Source organism: Halictus rubicundus, unplaced genomic scaffold, assembly GCF_050948215.1.
Source record: "Halictus rubicundus isolate RS-2024b unplaced genomic scaffold, iyHalRubi1_principal scaffold0094, whole genome shotgun sequence".
Taxonomy (NCBI): domain Eukaryota; kingdom Metazoa; phylum Arthropoda; class Insecta; order Hymenoptera; family Halictidae; genus Halictus; species Halictus rubicundus.
Window position 1 is genome coordinate 185115 of NW_027488635.1, and position 22233 is coordinate 207347.

At 46.8% G+C, this 22233-nt stretch overlaps 1 long non-coding RNA gene across 2 annotated transcripts; it reads left to right on the top strand.

Moving 5' to 3' along the window:
• Positions 1-19568: 19568 nt before the first annotated feature.
• On the top strand, positions 19569-21313 carry LOC143363686 (uncharacterized). 2 transcript variants are annotated; one of them, XR_013083883.1, is made up of 4 exons: positions 19569-19667; positions 19990-20131; positions 20640-20769; positions 21164-21313. It is a non-coding gene; the product is annotated as an uncharacterized LOC143363686 (long non-coding RNA). The 2 variants fall into 2 exon arrangements; XR_013083884.1 differs by lacking the exon at positions 19569-19667 and having other exon boundaries at positions 19830-20131.
• The last annotated feature ends 920 nt before the right edge of the window (positions 21314-22233 follow it).

Consider the following 22233-nt stretch of genomic DNA (forward strand, 5'->3'; position numbering starts at 1 on the left):
TACTATATTTTTTTGTTTGTTTTATGGTCGTTACTGCGTTAACGATTAACACAAAAACAAACAAACGTTTATTTTCGTTCTATTATACAAAAAGACTGATTTTATATATTTTTTTTTCTTCTTCTCGTTACTGCGTTTTAGTTTAACATGCGTTTAATTTTGGAAAAGGACTGCGTTTAAGTTAACGAAAAGACTGCATTTAGTTTAACGTTTTCGTTTGTTTTTTCTCCGTACTCGATTCGGTAGTGTTCGAGATTACCATGCATCGATACTGCGTGTTGCACGGGTAATCTCGAAAGTGGAGGTGGGGGTAATATGTAACCGTGTCGGTTACATACACATATACTGCACGTATCGGTCGGCGATACGACCCCACCACCGTACCATACTACGTTGTTCGCGAGTCCGGAGATAGTGAGGGATCGCGAGATATCGCGATCCTTGTCGAGTTGCGCACGCATCGATCCCCACTCGATAATGATCGAAGGAGGTCGATGCGAGCCAGCGATCGAGCACTCTACGTCTGGAAGCGGTCCGAGAAACACGCGTTTAAGAATTGTGTCTGTTCGACGAAACACGGTACCCGTTCGAGGAGTCAAACCGACTCGGCAGAGCAAGGCAAACCGTCCTTCCTGCTCTCAACGCGTACGCGCCTCAAACCGAGGAGTCACGAGCGCAAACCGCGCCGTGGCACTGTCGAAACGTTTTATATAAAGCTCCGTGACTCTCGGACGTGACCGCGTAGTAGTCAAACGTAATTACATAATTTTCACTCGCCTAAAGATTGATCGAGAAATGTTTAATTATCAATTCCGAAGTGAGGTGTTACTAGTGTCAGTGTAGATCACTTGCAGCGAGCAAGTCGCGAGTACGATTTAGGAGCGACGGCGAGTGGAAGGCGCCGTGTGTCGGTACGACACGATTTTATAAAATTTAGAGAACTGCGTCGCGCAGCGATAGAAACGCGTCGCGAAGCGTGCGATCATCGCGTCGAACAGACACAGTAGATTCACTTCGTCCTTCAAATATAAATATTAGTATAGGGTACGTATAAGTATCGTTTCAAAGATACGGTACGTACTATACGGGTCGAAGCGAGACAGTCAATCATCGCATGATCGCGGTGGTTCTTCCGAAACCTCAACAGAGCGTACTCTGAGGCTACGAAACGTACCAAAGGGTAAACTCCTGGGTTCCGAGGGACTGCCGAGGTTTTCTGTGAGTCTCGTCTGGATCGAGACGATTTCACTTCGCACAATCAGGGTTCTTCTGCCATGACCTTAATCGAGGGTACTCCGAGGCCACGCACCGTGCCAGAGGGTACTCTTCTGGGTCCCGTGGAATTACCGAGGTTTGGTGTGGGTCTCGACCAGATTCGAGGCGATTGTACTTCGTACGATCGCGGCTACTCTGTCGTGACCTTATCAGAGCTTGCTCCGAGGCCACGTATCGTGCCGAAGGGTAGACTCCTGGGTCCCGTCGAGCGACCGAGGTTTAGTGCGAGTCTCCCCCGAATCGGTACGAAAGAGCATCGCACGATCCCGAGTATTCTGTCGTGACCTTTGTCCGAGATCACTCCGAGGCCACGTATCGTGCCAAAGGGTGAACTTATAGGTCCCGTGGAATAATCGAGGTCTAGTGCACGTCTCTACTGAATCGAGACGATCGGGCCTTGCACGATCGTGGACACTCTGCCGTGACCAATATCCGAGAATACTCCGAGGCCATGTATCATGCCAAAGGGTAGACTCGTGCGTTCCGTGGAGTGACCAAGGTTTAGTGTGCGTCTCCACCCAGGCCACTTGTCCGAACATCGTCCAGGTGCCTGGATGGTCTGACGGGTACGACGTCGTTCGATCGCGGATTTCGGGTCAGATAGGAGCGATCGGACTTTGCACGGTCACTGACACTCTGCCGCCGCCTCACCCGAGATTGCTTAGAGGCCACGATTACGTGCCGAAGAGCAGAATCATTGGAAGCGTGGAGTGACGGCGATTTCGTGTTTGTCTCCATCCTGATCACTCGTACGATTATCCGGCCGAGTGTAGGGACGGTCAGACGGGTCACGAACTGCTTGTCGCGGGGCGCGATCCGTGCTGAGTGATTTTCTAAACCGATTCCGAAAACCGGGCGTAGAGTCGAGCGAGCGTACCGCGAGCGTTTTTCACGCGTTCATAATACTTTGTTTATGTGTCGCGAGCCGTCGGCACGGGAGGCCGACCTATTGTTCCACACGGTACCTGGAATTAACTGTATCCAAACACACACGACGGTTCTTACGAGAATATATCGTCTTTTGTTACCTTATCTGGGCTACGAATATCTCATTTAACTCGTCCATACCTCGCCGCTTTCCAGTGCCTGGAGGCACGAATCCATTCCTGCTCGCGAACGTGCAGGCTTCGAGAAATTAGGGTAGTAACCGGCCCTGCGAGACGGTTAGGGATAGTCTCGAGACGCGAAGTAGAGATACGAGTAACAGCGTATGCGAATCGGAAGAAACGGTAGGAAAGAACGGTTACAGGTCTCTCTTCTAGGAGTATTTCCAGAGGCAAGTACCCTGTCAGTACGCAAAGGGAGTAACGAGACGCCGATCTATACGCCCTGGCTATTCTACACAAACCGAGACGCTGTACTCTCGCAATCCTAGTAATATTCCGACGGTAAGACAGAGCCTTTTTTGCCCATATATGGCTACCATAACTAATTATAGAGACTCTTATGTTATAGTATAATTTCCTTCCAGCATACGATGCGCCCCCTGTATTTTTCATTAAACGTGATAATTCTGCTATTACTTTGTGTGATTTTTCAGTTATCCAGTCTATATGTTGTGACGTGGCAAAATTGTCCACGTCCCTCAGATCGGAGATCGAAAGACCGGGCCGCCCTTTGGCAGCACCACCGCGATAACGGTGGTCGTGATCGATCTCCCTGGGAGCGTCCGAGATCCCAGATCGGATATTGACGCGGTTTGAATGCCGCGCCACTTGGCGCGACACGAAGTTGCAGGACCGTGGCCGGGTCCCAGGGGGACCCGGATCCTTTTCCCAGCTCACAGGAACGCGGAAAATCCGGAGGGAAACTGTTCAGGGGACGGCTACGGAGGACGCCCTGCAGAAAGCCAACGAGAAGGACACCGAGCCCGGGCCTACCAACCCGGAGGCGCCGTCGAGGAATCACGGGTCTGAGGCGTACATCTTCTCGACCACGTCGCCGCCTCGTCCCGAAAAGCTACACGCACCCGTCGAGGGAATGGCACGCGGTCTGTCTCCAAGGGAAGCGGCCAATCAACGCGCGTCACCAAGAAAGCGTTAGCCGATAGATCCGTAGCCGAGGGCCCCGTACCGCCGGACGCGGCCCTGACGCGCGAAAGCTAGCGATAGGTTAGAGCGTCGCGCGGGAGCCGGGAAGAGTAGGATAGTGGGGGACGCCTCGCTTCCGCGTTAGCGAGTCTTCGCGAAGTAGGGCACTGTGCTGCCGAATCTAGTCCGGGTTAGTCACCTTTACCAGTGCGTAAATTACAAAGTATTTTCGAACATCATCACCGCTGCCGAGGGTAGGCATTGAGAGAGCTGCCGAATTCCGGAGAATATAAGCCGCTAGGGAGCCCAGAGCTGCCGTCCAAAGAGAGCGAAGCGACTAGGAAGCCACGTGCCGCGTGGTAAGTGCCGACCAGGTTTTTTCCGCACCCTTATAATTTTCGCGTTCGCTCGGTAGCGTTTTTGCGAATCGGCCGGACTTCGAGTCGAATTTAAGACGTAACCTCGCTCGCCGTGAATCGCGATCAGAATAGAATCGAGAAGGGGGTGAGGCCGTCGGTCGGTGAACGGACGGGGGGCCCGTTTCGTTACCGATTTTTGGCGAATCCGATCTGGGGACGTCCCACGGTGAGACGACGCGACGAAAACCGTATCGCTGTTTCCGGCTAATTCCGACGGCCACAGTCATTTCGAATTTGCTGCCGCGTATACCATCGGAACCCGGTCGCTTCTCGACCGGCTAACCGCCACTCGTAGCTGCCGTACATCGCGCCTACGATCGGGTTCGACGCGTAGGAAAGTAGAATCGGGAGAAATAAGCGCGAGCGACCGTCCAACTGTCGAATCATTGTACAATACCGCGCGGGCTTCGTTTCCATCGCTGCCGGGTCGCCCCGGCAGCCTTCTGTAATCAGCAAGATTAATAAATGTAATGTCGAAGCCCATTCTCGTCTATCTTTCTTCCGTGAGAAACCTTTCCGCCGCGGGAAACGTCCCGCATTCCCTCCGCGTAGAATCCTGGCCCAGGCTGCCGCTATTCAGGCCCTCGCGCGGTTCTCGTAGGTTCGGCAGAATAATTAGCGTCTCGCGTAATCTTCGAAATTGTTCGTGTGACACTTGCGAGTGTCTGGCGCCCGTTTCGAGTCCCGAACCTGGTAAAGTCTTCCGTCGGGGAAAACGCCGAACCTACGGGATACCGTTTGTCACCGGGCGAAACACGTTCCGCGCGGCCGAACGTGCCTAACCCGTCGTGGCCCCGGTTTTCGTCCGTCGGACGGGTCGGAAAACGCGGGACCCGTGACAATGTTCATAGTAATTATTATACCTGTTAAGATATATGCCTAAATATTTTATGCTATTACTTGCAGCTATTTGATTATTCGTAATGTCCAATTTGAAATCTTGTGGAATCCATTTTTTATTTGTAAATATAAATTTTGACTTGTGACCTGCTAGTTCCAGGCAATTTGCTTCTAACCAGGGGGCAATTTTCAGATTAATAGCTTCTTCAAGATCTTTTTTTAAATTATCTAATTTTCCTCTAGCTGCATAAATTAAAATGTCATCCGCGTATGCGATAGTCGTAATCTCCGAATCGTATTTAAGTGCAAGTAACCCATCGTAGACTATATTCCAAAATAGCGGAGATATTACCGAACCTTGTGGCACACCTTTCTCGGCCCGTATATTGATCCATCTATCAGCCGCTTTATATTCAATCGACCTATTTCTGAAATACAATTGTAATAAATTCTGTAAAGTTAATTCTGTTAAGATTTTCCACAATTACTCTTAGTTCTTCTATTTTAATATTTTAAAAACTATTTTCTTCTTTTTCAAATGTATCGTATAAAACTTTTTCTTTTTCCCGTGGGAATAAATGCTGTAAAATTTCTGAAGCTTCTTTTGAGTCCAAAATTGGCATTGGGCTTCTGCTTTTAATTTTGTTTCTGATGATTATATAGGGTCTGCCCCTCGGATCCGAATTGAGAAGGTCAGTAAAAATCTTCCATTGTTGTTGCTTACTGTCGTTAATTTTATATTGAAGTTTCTTTTTGGCTATTCTATAGATTTCTTTTCTGTCAGCTTTTAACTGCAAGTTCTGATGTGATGTTCTTTGGTATCGCTGTCTTGTTTTTATAACTTCGAGTCTTAAATTTTCAATTTCAGCATTCCACCATCGATTTTCTTGATGTTTATACATGTATAGTTTCTTTTTAAGCATTTTTTTACACGCTGTGTGCATGTTTTTAATATAGTTATCTATTGTATTTTTATCCATGTTATTCCAGTCCAATTTAGAATTTAGTTTATTGAATGTATTTAGAAATATTTCAACATCCATAGATTTTAAGTTCCATCTCCAATCCTTAGCGTGTTTCATCGCTTGAATATATCTAGACTCCCTGATTAGATTTAAACTATGTATACATGATTTATGGTCAGAGTAATTTTCCACATCGTTTATTTTACTTTTAATTTTATCATGAATTGACCGGCTCGCACTTATTATGTCTATCTTAGATTTTCTTCTACCTCGGTGGAATGTATAGTCACCACCCTCCAAGTCCACGTAAGACAAATTCATCTCAGATATATAGTAGTTTAGCACTGCGCCTCTCCTGTTTTGAACTCTGTCTCCAAACTCCAAGGATCTGGCGTTAAAATCTCCGAGCATTATAATGGGATCCTTCCATCCGCGTCTAGATATTTTAAGTTCTTCTAAGCAGTTGTAAAACTCAGATTGACTACAGTTTGGCGAAATGTACACGTTCACCAAGGTGAGAAAATCCATTTGAATACCAACGTAAAATTTTCCATTGAAGATCCTAGAAGTGGGAACTTTGATATCTCTATTTATAATTTTGATAGCAGCTTTTTTGTCTTTTGACTTAATCCAATATTTGTCCATTTTATGGGGCTCTTGGATACAGACAATATCAATTTTGTTTACCGCAATTATCTGGTCGATATTTGTTTGGGCATTCCTGCTCCCATTACAGTTGATCTGCAGCAGACGAAAGAACGTACTTATCAAATTGATTCTTCAACTCGCTTATGCGATTTCTAAAACATGGACAAGCCATGGTACATATGAGGTGGTTATCAATCATTCCCATATCCTTACAGTCTTTACATATAGGTGTTTTTTCAAGACACTCTTTCATAGTGTGACCGTCTCCGGCACACTTCCGACACCTTTTCCCATCTTTTATTACCACCCTGCAATTAGTGCTAAAGTGCCCTATCGCATGGCAGCGGAAACATTTAATTATTTTAGGCATCGGGTTCAGCCTAACTATCGTCATACCGATTTTAATTTTATCTTTTTTAACAATCTTTTTCAAAAACTTAAGTGGTGTTTCTATGACCGCTGTTTGCATTCCTAGCTTTGTACCTCTTAAAACCTTTAATCTTAGTTCTTCTAAATCTATTTCTAGTTCCTCTTTTAGTATTCCTAGAATGGTTTTTTCATCAACCAATGGGTCTAAATTCTTTATCTCCAAGTCGAATGTCTTCCGTAGAACTCTAATATCTGCAGTAGGTGCATTTTGATCTTCTGCATTTTCTAAAGATTTCTGAATTTGTATTTTCATTTTATCAATGTCTTCAGATTTTTCCAATTCCAGTAACAATTGCCCGGTCCGAGTTTTCCGGACCCGTCGGATCCCGCTAGTATCAGCGACACCTTTACAGATTTTTGCATAAGAATCTTTGAAGGTTTCATCATCTTTTACCTTAACCATAATAGCATCATTATTAGGAATCGTCCATTTTGGCCTTATCGGTTTTTTCGTTTCCATTTTAACAGTAGTTGATTTCTTCACTACCGAGTCCATGATGGGACCGAAAACAAATTTTCCTTTGCGTTTTGAGATTGTCTTCCATCCCATATCCTCCCTGGTATTAACCTCTCTTCCATCTCTTATATTGTTTTCTTTGCTACAGCCCGGAATATAAGCTTCGTTTTCCTGAATTCCTATATTCCTATGTTGCTTCTCCTTTTCTTTACTTAGCATAAATTCTTTTAGAAGATTCTGTATACCTTTGATGACTTTATTTGTTTGGTCATCATCTTCGTCCGACAAGGTGCCATCCGAAGGTGATGACTTCTTATCTTCTTTCCTATTAATTTCTTTTCTTTTCTTTTTTAGGTCCAGATCCAGGAGGTGCCGAATTGACGTTACATCCCTTGTCGCTGATGTCATTTCTTCTCTTCTTCTTTTCCTAGGTAAGTTAAATTGTTTAACCCACCCTGTATTTTCCTTAATCTTTACGTCAGAAGTAATTTTTGGTTTTTCATATTCTGTTTTCTCAAGATATATGGATTCATTTTTTTTAAAACTCGGTTTCGTGTTCGAGAACCAGTATACTGGATTTTCCGTCTGAGTATTTATTTCTTTGGTTTTATTACAAATAGTTTGAGTTTGCATATCTTTACATTCTATAGTTTTATTTCTAATAGTTTGAGTTTGCATGTCTTTACTTTCTTTATTCATATTTATACTATCCTTCTTTTTTCCAGTTTCTCTTTTTTTGATTTCTTCGCACAGTTTTTTAACCTCTACCTCTCTATATTTACCTAAGTCCGCGAGTTTTTCTGAGACAGTTCTAAATTCCCTCATTAACTCCCCAAAGTAATTTTTCACGTCTTTTCTAACATTCTTATTAGTTTCCAAATATTCTAATATTAAATTTAAATTATCTGTAGCCGATCCCATGAGAATTGTAGTATTCAGATAAATGTTCCTAATAGGATCGGTTTTCTGAAATTCTCTAAAATCTATTTTTTCATCCTTTGCAACGAGACGTATGTGTCTCGTTGCGAGTCGTTCTGTACCTTAGCCCGCACCAATCACCGGTGCGGGATAGCCGCGCGCCAATCCGCGGAATCCAGCCCGAGCGCGGACCAATCGCAGTGTGCCGAAGATTCGCGAACGAGCACACGAGGTCCGCGTTCGGGCTATAAAGATCGCGACGGAACCAGCCGAAGCCGGAGTTGGTCTGGAGCAGCTCTCGGGTGAACACCCGGGCCCAGATCCTCTCGCAGCCGCGCCAACTCGTGCTAGCCGCGGTATACTATCGGGCGAATACGACGAGGCGCTGGAATCGGCAGAGCGTAAGTGGGTTTACGTCCCCTACGCGAAACCGAGACCGCGACCGGGATCCTGGGAGGCAGTCGATCACCGGCCTGCTCTTTTCAGAGCACCGAGGATACGACACTCCGGACCGTCATCCCCACCACCTGGACCTGTTCCCGCGTCCCGCTCTCCCCTCAGGGATCCAGCGTCGCGCTCCGCACGTTAGTCGTCGATCGGCCGCAGCAGCGTGTGGAGCTCGCCTCTCGGTATACTACCGGAGACGAGCGCCCTCGCCGGTTTCGGGCCGTAGGCATTAGGTTTACGTCTGTGTCTACGTGCTCGAGCCGCGGTCGGGCGGGGACGACGGGTGGGGGGTTCCGCAGATTCCTTACCCTCTCCTCTCCGCGCCCCGCGCGCCCAGCCCCAGGAAACAACCGATTCACTATCGTTCGCTGGGCCGCGGCGGTTACACCATCTCGAGGACCGGGAGAATTCGGGACCGCGCCGAGAGCGCCCGAATCAGAGCCACGTTAGCGAGTCCGGCTCGCCCGCGCTCCCCGCACACCGCGTTCTCTACACGCGTCGCGACCGTACCCGAACCGCGCCGAGGACGTCCGACGGCAGGCACCGTTCTAGCGAGCTCGTCTCGCCCGCGTCGCGTATTTCCCGCGTATACCGTCGAAACTCGAGAAACCGTGCCGGCGTCCCGCGGTTACCGTAGATCGTATTTTTTTTGCGTAGACTAAGCCGTATAATATTAGTGATAAGCCACCCGCGTCAGAATCCACCGTTACGGTCCGCTGACCGCTCGTTATTTAACTATCCATAGGCCCGGGGAGAGACAACCGGCCTTCACCAGCCCGTCGCCGGACCGTCGGGAAATCCGGGCGGATAGCCCACGGACCGCTCCGTGTTCTTTACAAATTATCCTTCTTTAGTAGTTATATAGTATTATTATTTTCTTTAATATTTCACGTTTATAATCAATTATTCTGTTTTCACACGTTCGCATTAACAATAAATTAGTTTATTTACCACCGGACACATCGTGCTTCATTAAACCATTTCCTTCTCCCTCCCCGCCGAACCCTGGTCGCTGAGCGAATCCAGGGGAGGGACCGCGCGCCTCGCTCGCGTCTCACGCAAGCGAGACGCAACCGTTACACCTTTGCCACCCTTTCTATGGTATCGAGAATCCATTGTTGTTCTATTTTTTCCTTCTTTTCAAGATCGCTCTGGATATTCTTTTTTTGACTCTCCTCTAGACGTTTTTGCATTGATAATCCAGTTCTCCCTGTTTCTTTTTTAAATAATTTTTCCCCCCTACACTCAACCTTTTCTTCAATCATTTCAATTTCCATTTCTTGGACCCCATCCAAAATCATATCCTTCTCCGAAGCATAAGTCGTTTGCCTACTTGTAGCTATTACTGTCGGCGATGCCAAGTACTCCACATTCGCCGACCCGCAGACTCCGGATGACGACCCGGAGGGGGCCTGCTCGCCCACCCCCTCCGTGCCGGTACTGGGGATCCGCGCCCCTGCACCGTAAACGTTTTCTTTTTTGTATTCCTTACTCATTTTATTTCCAAACTCCTGAAACTTGCCCTGTTCGTTAACCCATATAGCCGACCCGTCGGAGGGCCTCGATCCCCAGCACCTCTGCCTGTACGACAGAAGCGTGGTACTCGATGCCCTCCTGCACCCCTTGCTCCGTTAGCACATGGCCCCGGTAACACCAGGACCATGCCCCAGGGACCACCACGAGGAGGTGGAGCATAGAGGAATTTTAGGGATATGACCACCACTACTGTGGTATACCTAGTAGTGGATCCGAGTCACCATTACTAAGCCCATATCCCCTCGGTCGCCAACCTCCCCCACTGCCTACGCTATAAGACCCCGGGCGGAGGGACCCGCCCGGTGTCCCCATCCCTGGAGCCTTCGGATTGGGCTTCCCGAGCCCCAACTCGGTCCACCCACAGCTCCCGGAGTCTTCGTGCCCCGCTCGGGTCCGGTGTCCCGAAGGAACCAGCCCCGGCCAAGGCAAGAAGACGCCGCCACCGGAAGGAAGGGCCGTCGGAGGCGCGATCCGGCACGCCCCGACCCTTCCTCACCCAAATCCCCCCACGAATCCCCCTCCCCTAACGGGAGGGACGGACCGACACCCCCCCAAACCGGGAAATTAACACGGGGGGTGTCGTCCTGTCACGGGGGGAGCTATGCTCCCCCCCGGGGGCCGGGGTCAGCTCACCCCCCGAACCCCCAAATTCACCGCCCCCAATGGTGGGGGCATAACAGGGCGCGGGGAAACTCCCCGCGCCAAACCCACTCCGCCCCCCACCACCGGGGGCACACGTTGACGCGGGGGAGACCCCCGCGCCCTCCCAGCCGTCGCCGCCCCCCTCCTGGGGGCACACGTCGGCGCGAGGGTCGTCCCCGCGCCCACACCCTCCTCGCGGAGCCCGGGTCCCGTCCCGGGCCCGCTCGGCGGCCTCCTTCTGCTGAATAACTTCATCGCAGAAGGAGGCCCCCGCCTTCCACGACCCCACGCTGCCGACCATGTGGTCGACCACGGTCGACAGCGCGAGGTCCCACCCGCCCACTGCGGCTCGCAGGACACGGCGCGGCCCGGCCCAAGCAGGACACTCCTCCAGGGTATGCCGCGCCGTGTCCACATCTTCGCCGCAGTGGTGGCACTGCGCAGTCGGCTCCCGCCCCATTCTGTGCAGGTACTCTCCGAAGCAACCGTGGCCGGAGAGCACCTGCGTGAGGCGGAAGGTCAACCTTCCCCGCCTCCTGCACCATACATAAAATATGGGCAGGAGGGCCCGGACAATCGGACGTGTGGAGGGCGCCAACAGCGCCCTCCACTCCGAAAAAGCTTCCGTCCGGGCCTGGCGATTCTGGCCCTCGAGCTCCAACTCCTCCTCGCGCGTGAGTTCCACCCCCGGCGGGCGGCGGAAGGAGCGGGCGATCTGGTATAACTTCGCCCGCTCCGCCGCCACCACAGTGAAGGGTGGAATCACGGCGAGGAGTCCCGCCGCCTCGGTGGAGATGGTGCGGTACCCCCGTATGACCCGCAAGGCCACCCGCCGCCGCACTCTTTCTAAGAGTTTGCGGCTGGGCGTGCTGGCCTCGAGCGAGCGGTGCCATGCGGGGGCCCCATACAGGGCTATAGACCGTACCACCTCCGTATAGAGGCGGCGTACTTTCAAATCCGGCCCCCCTACATTCGGCAGCAGCCGCGCCAATGCGGCTGCCGTCCTCTCTAGTCGGGGGGCGAGGAGCTCGAAGTGTCCATCGAATCGCCAGCGGCCGTCTATGACCAGGCCCAGGTACCTCATCCTGGTCCCGATCGCGACGGAGGTTTCAGCGACGCGAATCCGGAGATCTTGACCACGGGGCAGCCGCCACACCCGAGACGAATACAACCAAATCGCCTCGGTTTTGGTGGCGGCCACGGTCAACCCCATTCTCCGGATTCGCCCGACCACATACTCGGTAACCCTTCGAATTTTCCGAGTATCCCACAAAAATACCCTTTTGTGATCGGGGATCAAACTTTCCCATATTAGGATTGTTATCCAACGCATACGCGACGCACCCGAAGTCCCTAAAATACTTCGTACACGGCAACTTCTTGTACATCATTTCGAAGGAAGACTTTCCCTCCAGCGTTCTCGATGGGCAGCGGTTGCGAATATAATTCGCCGTTAATATGGCCTCCGCCCAGAACGACGGGGACAAGTCGGACTGTATAAGCAAACATCGCACGATGTCCAATAACGTCCGATTTCTCCGTTCCGCCACGCCGTTCTGCTGCGGATTGTACGCGACCGCTAATCTACGCTTTATCCCGTGCTCTTTCAGGAAACCGTCGAAACGCGCATTTACGTATTCTGTATCGTTGTCCGACTGAATATTCTTAACTTTGCAACCCGTTTGTTTTTCGATGTACGCCTTAAAATCTCTAAAAACGTCGAATACCTCATTCTTCGACTTTACAAAGCGTATTTCGCACCATCTCGAATGGTCATCAATAGACGTAACAAAGTATCGGTTACCTCCGTTTGATGATGTTCGCATCGGACCGCATACGTCGCTGTGGATAATCTCTAGTGCACTCGTAGAACGCTTGTACCCTTCCGGGAAGGGGGACCATATCATTTTTCTGCTCAAACAAACCTGGCAGCTCAGAGTTTTCTTAAAGTCTCTAATGTCACCGCATGTTATGATCCCGCTGTGCCTCGCTTGAAGGAGATCTGCTTGGTTGAGATGACCCAAACGCCTGTGCCACGCTTCCTGTACGCCGGGCTCCCCTCGTTCTCCCGAAACTTCGTCCGCGGCTGCGGCTCTTTGTACGATGCTCGTCTGCCGCACGTAATACAATACGTTTGTACGATCGGCTATCAGTCTATCTTTTCCGTCTTCGTCTATCACCCTTGCGTGATCCTTCGTGAAGACCACTTTGTATCCGCGATCCGCGATTTTTCCGACGGACAATAAATTTGTACGCAAATCCGGTACGTGCAACGCGTTATTCAACGTCACGGCCGTTTCCGACCCGTCATGATCGACAAAAATCTGCACTGTTCCCCGCGCGTTCACGTCCGTCGTCGCACTGCTTGCGAGATTCAATTTTTCCCGACTCTTTTCGCCGATTTTGGCGAAGTTGTCCAAGTTCTTGCACAAATGAGAGGTGCACCCACTGTCCAGACACCACTCGTTGTCGCCGTTACCGCTATCCGCATGTGTCACTTCGCGGCCTAGCCCCACATCGATTGATGCAAATACCGATAGTTCCGCACTGACCAACCCTGCCGATCGTCGCGACTGGCACTCGGATGCTTTGTGTCCGAACTTTCGACACCGGTAACACTTCATCTTCGATTTGTCCCAGTCGGCAGATTCCTTGGATTTTGCGTAGGTCGTCTTCCCGCGATTCGTTTTTGCACGTCCTCCGGCGGTCATCGCGTTCGGCGCGATATCGCGTGTTTCGTTCTTACGCGCGTCACTCTCCTCTGTCACTTTGATCCGCAGGGTCTCGGGCGAAGGTAATTCGTCGCGAGATTCGTTCGCGCAACGAAAGTTTTCGTAACTTGGCGGCAGGCTATATAATAACAAAATCGCTAATAAGTCCCGATTTATCACTACGCCCAACTCAGTCAGTTTATCCACTGCGTCGAAGAACTTTCCGAGGTGCTCGCGAATGTCTTCGCCCTCGTTCATCCGCTGCAACGTTAATCGTTTCAATAACGTTGCTTTGCGTGCCTGGCCTCGCGACTGGTAGATGGTCTCTAACCTTTCCCACACTTCACTCTAGGGTCTGCAGTCTTTTATCTGCTTTAGTTCCGACGGGTTGATTGACAACACGATGTCCGATTTCGCCTTCTCGTCGTTCCTCGACCATGCCCAGAACGCGGCTTTCGATGCAACATCTCCCGCCGTCGCAATCGGTGCTTTTATTTCGCCGCAGACGTAGTCCCACGCGTCATTTTTCACTAACAATGCGCGCGTTTGAATTTTCCACGTATCGTAATTGTCCTTGTTTAAAGTGTCGATTCGCGTAAGGTTCGCCATCCTCTCGTCACGCTTATTCCGGTCCAGAATAACAAAAAATCGCACGTCACGTTTTTTTTTCTTTCACTCACTCGCGATTCCCTGGGCCCATAACCTGTTAGTTATACTGCTAGTTCGAATTGTAGCAGCGTGCAGGGGCAGGTGATTATTGCGTGAAAGAAGTAAATAGACGCGATGGCGTACTAATGGCTTGAACAGAATATATATTTCCAACACGATACAATATACACGAGGACCATACGGTGGTTTCCGAACGACTGTCGCATCTCGACTCGCCGGTACGGCACACAGTCAAAAACGTCGGGACCGCGCCACGTGCGCCGTCTACAGTTCGGTATCGCTCAAAGAGAAGATCTCAAGAAGCCGCGCTTACATTGTTTACAACAAAATCTTTCAATTTGAAATTAAATATAATTGTTTATACTATATATATGTATGTAGGATTTCCCTATTTTCACGATGTTGCGATCGAATTAAGTAATCGATCTACGCGGGCAGGGATCAATTAATGAGCCGACTCGCAACGAACATATACTATGATTTAATGAAAAATAAAATGATGGAACAAAGATTGGGTACAACGATACAACTGTACACGGCGACGACCGACGCGAGACTCTGTCGATCGTCTCTCCTTCGCATTTTTTATCGACGTTGTTCGATTGTCTTTTGTCTCGACGTTATTCGTCCGTTTTTTCTCTGAACACGCGTTCGCCTGTTCTTCGCGGGAAGCGCGTTTCGCCTGTTTTTCGCTGAAAGACAAACAATCCGGAAATGTAATACATTTCTATGACCACTCTGATATTGATCACGACTGAGACTACTAGAATATTTCTACAATTCTATGTTAAGACCTCACAACACAAGACCGACACAAGTATATATGTAAGGAGTGCGCTCCTTAATTGATTTAAATCTTCCCGCTCAATACAGTGAGTCGATAAGTGAGGGTCCGCAGTAGCGCCAGATAAATAAAAACAATGATTCGGCAGATACGTGTGAATATTGCCAATTAATAATCTTCAACTAATTATTCTTTTTATAATAAAGTGAATTGTTTATACGAGGAACAAGATTGCGAAGAACAAACTCTGAATGTTGTTTCTTGTATTTTTACAGGTTTGTAACCATTGTAAATAGTTTAATTAATAAAAACTCTTACAGTGAAAATTTTTACAGTGAAACTTTTCAGTTTGTTATTCTGTACAATCCTTGAACGTTCATCAAATAATTCAATCACTCATTACATGTATAATATTAATTTTATAGTAAGATTATGTTTTTAACAAATTACAGTCTGTAGTATTCTGATATTGTTACGTTCCGTACAATTATTATTAGTTTCTAAAACCATTTTGGCTTTGTCCGTCGGTAGCACTGTGATTGATAATTCTTGTAATTATGGGATTTCCCTAATTGATCACAGTGTGGCCTTTGACGTTGTATAGCATTCTAGATTATTCCGCGTTAAATGTATTTATGTAACGAATACCCTTCTTGGAATCAACGCCGTCCGGAAACGTTGCTATGTTTAAGTATTTAGATTAGGACAAAGGCAGAGGTAACGATGCCCGCTTGTCACCTTGTTAGTATTAAGCGACCTCGTCAGTCGGACCATAACATAAGGCGAATATACCAACGGTCGAGGAGAGGCTGGCTTGCGTGGTGTAGAATATGGGAACGTAAGGGTGTTCGGTAATTCATTGCAATTGTGGGATCACCCTAACCGGACACACCAAACGTTCGACTCAGGTATGTTGAGCGTTCAAGGATCTCTTTGTTTACACGGGCTACGCCGATCGACGACCGTTGGCGAAGCGTACGAAGGAAAGAGAGGAATGCGTAACGCGCGTGATTGGGCCATCGAACTGAGACCCAAATTTAATTGGCTAGGTGCGTAGAGAGGGGAGCTGGCCAGCGGGCCGAGCTAGCCGAAACGCGATGAGGAACGCTCGTTCTTTGATGTACAAGCGCGAGGTGCGTATCGTCGAATCCGTGAGTTCCGTATTAGGCAGAGTTTCGCATCAGGGTTTCCATAACGCCCGGGCGGAAAGTCCTAGTTCTCTCGTTAAGTAGTTGTAGTTCAATTTGCCTTGCCGAGCCATGGTGCTCGTAGATTTAAGTACAATTTTAGTCTTTTGATTCTTAACCTCATTAGTCCCGCGTCAGTCCGATTCGCGTGACAGTGTTCGTTTGGCGTTGGGTTATTTTGTATTTTAGCTTTTAGGTGACTGTTCGCCAGCGGATTGTATTTTCACTATCACTCTCTTTCGGCGGTCTTAATCCCTATTATTGTGTGGAGAGAGAGATATTGTTATCGGTGAGTGCTTTCCGTTGTTCTTACATTTGTGATATTCTTATGTTGTATTTTATTCAAGTTGTAATATTGTTGATTGTTCGATCGTGGCCTTGCCGGTCCTTTACAACCGTGCGGGTGATGTTAGCTGTACGCTCGATTGTTTCTCTTTGTTTTGCGTGAATATATACATTTTATACATGGTTTGTTAACTATTCGAACCCATAGTCTTTATTTAAAGCCTCCTGTTCCTTTAATGCTTTGCTCGTCGGGGAAGCAGTGTTACAGAGGGGTGTAATTCTAAGACGACTAGAGAGATCCCGCGCTCTCGGTTTAGGATTGTGTCCTTCCGAGAGGCCGCGTAGTCGTCACAATATTATTCAATACTAACAACTATTTATTAAGAGTCCTATAGCTATTACTAACATTAATACATTTTCAGAATATGTAAAAGTACATATTTTGCAAAAAAAAAATAAGAATCTTAAAGATTATTTAGGTACTATTTAAAAATAAACAATTTTTAACTTCTTTTTCCCTTCGCCAAACATGAAAAACAAATATGTAATAAACTTTAGATTGTACTCGTAACGTAAATATTGTAACCGTACATTTTCTATTTGACTATTTTAATTAATTCTATCTCTGACTCAACTACTCACGAGAAATCTATACTATCTTGCGGGGGCCGGTTACTACCCCGAATTCCTTACGCGTGTCAATTCGCGAAGGAGATGGATTCGTGCCACCAGGCACTGGAAAGCGGTGAGGTTTGCACGATACAAATAAAGCTTGTAGACACATATCTGGTTAAAGGGCAGTATATTCTTGGAAGAACTATTTGTATACAGGGTGAATTCGATAAAGCAGGACACCTAAATATCTCCGTTACTTTTCGATGTACAAAAAAACTTCGTAGGAGAAAGTTACACTGTTTGAAGGGCCACATATAACGGTGTAAGGGAAAAAAAATTCAAGGTCATTTTTATGAGATTTCAAGGTTATCGATGTTTTTTTAAATGGAATGATATATTTTCGTTAACGTAATGTTGTAGCTGACAAAATAACGAATTCATGCATGTAACACAATATGACCTTCAAATGACCTTCAACCCAGAAAAATGGTATAAATAAAATTCAACGTGTAAGATTCATTTGATGTATTTCTGTTATGCCAAATGTTCCCGCGACACGCGCTAGAACACCGACAAACAGCGTCTGTTATCGAGGCTCGCGCGGGCGAAAACCCTCAAGCGTGATTCGCGGAAAACAGGCTCGATCCTTCTGGAATGTTCTCGAAGCAAAACCGGAAACATCTGCGCGTGACGGACTTCCCGAAGGATCGAGGTAATAAAACCGAGAGAGAACCGTTACTCGCTCTCTTTCTGAAAACCCGAGTCAGCTGTGCGTTACGTAATAAGAGACAAATTTCGAGATCGTTTGCTTATCAGTCATTTATTATAGTTCTTCAACCGTTGAGACAAACTGAAACTTTACAGTGAGAAAATACAGTTAATTTATTGCAAATCTGCCTTCCATTCAATTCATTCATACAGTCCGCTTTCTCCACTTTCACTCAGCATACTTTCATACCATTCCAAATACACACTCATTCACAATCCTTTAATTTTCCTCGCGAGTTTAGTTGCATTCTTCTTAGTTTCCCGCGAATCTTTCCAAGCATGGAAAGATACGAAACACCTTGAAATCTCATAAAAATGACCTTGTATATTTTTTCCCTTACACCGTTATATGTGGCCGTTCAAACAGTGTAACTTTGTCCTACGAAGTTTTTTTGTACAACGAAAAGTAACGGAGATATTTAGGTGTCCTGCTTTATCGAATTCACCCTGTATAATGTGCTCGCAGAAGAGCTGTTTGAATACCGGACGGCCCGTGATCTTTCCCGACGTTCAGGGCAATAAATTCCGTTGTGATGACGCGCGGAATACCGAGTATCGGTAATCCGTACCGAATTCTCGTAACCCTTAAACACACAATGTATACCGTGTTACGACGCACGCAGCTCGCTCGCTTTGTCTCTACGCCTGGTTTTTCGAGAACCGATCTAAACGATTTTAATATGGATCGCGTCCCGCGACATGCGAATTCGTGACCTGTCTAACTAACCGTGCATTCGGCCGCAAATACGTACGAGTGGTCTGGTTGGAGACACACACTAAAAACCCCTGGCACTCCACGCAACCAAGAAGTTTACTCTTCGGCACGATACGTGGCCTCCGAGCAATCTCCGTGGACGTAGCGGCAGAATGTCAGCGATCGTGCAGGGTTCGGTCATATCGATTCGACCAGGAGGGAAATCGTGAGTTCGTCCGAACAATCTGTACGCGTACTACGCACGGCACGGTTATGGACTTGTCAGACCACCCATGCACTCGTCCGAATACTCGTACAAGTGGTATGGATGGAGACGCACACCAAGCCATCGGTCACGCCACGCTACCAAGGACTATGCTCTTCGGCACGATACGTGGCCTCCGAACGTATTCTTTATAGATAGCGGCAGAATGATCACGACTGTACAAATCCTAGCGGAGCAGTTATGGGCATTTCGAACGAGAACCACGAATTTGACTATAACGAAGTGTCCACTCGGTACCACGATTACGCAAAACGATTTATAAATTTCAGATAGTTCGCGACAACTATGCAATCGCGTCCGCGGAGCACAAACTGCGTCGTAATCGTCGGCAATGCCATGGCGCAGTTTGCACCTGTGATTCCTCGGTTTGAGGCGCTTACACGTCGAGGATAGAACAGCCGGTTTGTCTGTTCTATCGGGTCGGTTTGACCCCTCGATCGCGTACCGTGTTTCGCCGACAGGACACTTCGCGAACGCGTGCGGCTAGACTCGCTTCCAGACGTAGAGTGATCTATCTGCGGCACGCATCGACCTCCTTCGATCGGTATCGAGTGGGGATCGATGCGTGCGCATTGCGACAAGTGTCGAGTTATCTCGCGATCCTTTTCTCCGTCAGGACTCGCGGGTTACGTCACAGAGTGTTATGGTGGGGTTGACATCGACGTTCGATCGACGCGATGTATCGATATGTAACCTGTATGGTTACAAGATACAAAACAAAGTTATTTGTATTTCTATTGGTAATAACAATATAAAATTTGATTTTGATTGAAATTTGATTAAATCTCCTTCATTCATGTATATCGACTTATTTATATCATATGTACATCCGTTCTATGTGTTTCACTACTCTCGTCGACCAATGAAATCGTTTCATTTCAAATGACCCTATGCAAACATCCTTTGTCCCCCCACTACGACGAGTTTAGTGACGCTTTCGTTGTGCTGCTGCTCCAATCCAATCCTGTGAACAGCCTTGGTAGGTCTCTTTACGACTGCGACGCTTCATATTATATTTGAATCGCGCGAAAGTTTTCCTATGTACTGTGGCATTTTCCTCGCGTGTGTGCATCACCGTTTAAACAACAAATACTTAGCATCACATGCGAGTTGCTTTTCAAATGATTTACTTTCACGCGAACGTTTGAGAAATAGGTATTGACACTTTCAGTATACTATGTACATACATACACGCGTTTGATTGCTGTGGCGGTTATGTTTTAATGTAACGGTCGTAAATAGCTTCTCATGTATAAGACTTAAACGAGCGTCCGAATTCTTTTGATGATTTACATGCGACGATAATATTATTCGATGAAGTATTTAAAATTGAATGCACTGAGTTATTGCTGATATTTAACAGACGGCTTTGTACAATTTTCAGGTGTCTGATACTTTTTCATTAGTTCTTTTCTCTTTTCCTCTGGAAGCCCCTTCTGAAGGATATCTCCCCATCTGATAACGACGGAGACATTTGAAGGGTGGTCTAATACCGTTTAAGTCACATAATGGAACCTTTCACTCAGGTAAAGCCCTTCGATATTTGAAACTTTTATTTCGATAGTTATTTTTTGTAATGTTAGGGTTTGGGATGTAGGCTAATTGAATTCACGGTATATTATAAGAATAAATAACACATAATACTTTATTATAAACTACTAATAATACAATAACCCATCAGGGTTCGCACGTGGCAACATTCTCGACTATTCTCGATTAACTCTCTGTGAGACTTCGCTTGTCTCTCGCGCTCGGTGGCCGTATCCCCACCTTGCCGCAGTCCGGCGGTCCGCAGTGCCGTATGCAGAGGGACTCATATAAGAGACATTGTAACCCTCAATATGTAAACTATCGAAATTATCGAATTCTTAATTTATTATTTTTGACAGATTATTTAGTATTTTGTAGCTTCACTATTAAATCATGAGAATAAAATAATAGTTGTTCTAGTTTTAATATAAAATATATGTAGTGTTCCCCTTTTTTTATGAGTAAATTTTTTTGATTTAATAATATATTGGATTTTTTAAATAGAGAATGTTAGAACGTGCAAGGGTAAGAAGAGAAAAATTAGATACTCAACTATCCAATGGTGGACATGATGTCGAAAGAAGGCGTAATCATTTGAAAGATTCGCTACAAAAGCTTGGCAAACTATATTCTGGTAAGTTACATTGTGTAGTACGCCGACGCTGATTGTTTCGAACTGCTTTTTTACACTAGCTTTCTATCATGTCTGTGTGTTTCCTGTAGTGTAAGCCATATGTAGTTGATAAACATAATTACTTGGTAAACGATGTATATGAATATGCTTCCTACTACCACTATTATTTATGATATTTTTATTGTATTGCACTGATTATCAGTATACTATTATGTATATGTAAATTCAATCTGGACAAGGACTTATAAAAAAAGTGTCGAATTTTTTTCTGAGAACTAAAGTCGCACAAAACTCGCACAAGAAAAGTGCCATTAAAATGAATTTTTGTAACTTGAATATGTTCCCTCATTAGTTATTAACTTTTACAAAAGCTGTAAATAATTACTTCTTATAGATGACAGTAGTCGGGAATTAAGTTCACCCATCCACAGGACAGAAGAAAGATTCAATGCAGAAGAAGAGAACACAGAGCAAAAACCAACTGGAAGAGGTGCTAGACTCGACAGATTAGCAGCTCTTGCTTCAACGATTAATAATTAGGAAGATGATCTGTCTCATCCAACTTTGGTAAATTGAGTAGTGTTCGGGATTCGAATTCTGGAGTTTCCGGCCGTTACGTTACAACCGTCGAGCGTTCGCTCCAGTTTCCTTTTTTTTTCTAATGTGTACCGAGTCGCGTAGCGATCGCTCGTTACCGTTGGGCGAGGTCGCATAATATTTGTCAGAGTTCATTGCCGGTAAACCTCCTCTATTCGAATCTCAACCGTGTGTTTACCGGTATCATACGATCAATCATAACCAATAGCGTACAATCACGTCTGCCGGCCGAAGAACATTTAAGGCTCTCCCCTGGCGGAGCAGCTCTCTTCTTTCTCAGTTCTCGCTCGAGTCAAATTCAGCATCTATCAGCTTCATTCTCGTAATATCCTTTCGCGACTTTGTTCTTTGACCGGCCGATATTTCCGCGTCGCGTTGCGTGATTCTGCTCGCGACAAGATTTTCCGACGCTCGCGTTGAAGATTTTCCGATCGCGGCGGCCCTCGTCAAGGTGCCGTTCAAGATTTCCGGCGCGATTCATCGCAGAGACGATCACGCGCAAGTTCCGATTATCGTACGAATAAAGTGAATTTTATCCGAAAGGACAATAGTTTTGTTTCTCCCGTGTTCTCCTTGCCTCCTCGCGCGCTCATTTCTGAGTGGTCACGGCCCCCAGGCAACTCCGACCGTCGGTCGACGCCAAACAAGTAGAATTTTTTATAGATTTTATTATATTCTGTTTGATTAGAACGAACTAAAGTGAGTATTGTTTCAGGTGAAGCCAGCAGGCAGCAGACCTTCACCAAGATTTTTTCTTTTTTTTTTGTAGACGTTTATTTTAAAGTGGTCGCATTAACGGCTAGGTCATTAGCGACCACTTCAGTTACAATTGAATATAACAGAGAAGGTTACAGTTATTTTTACATT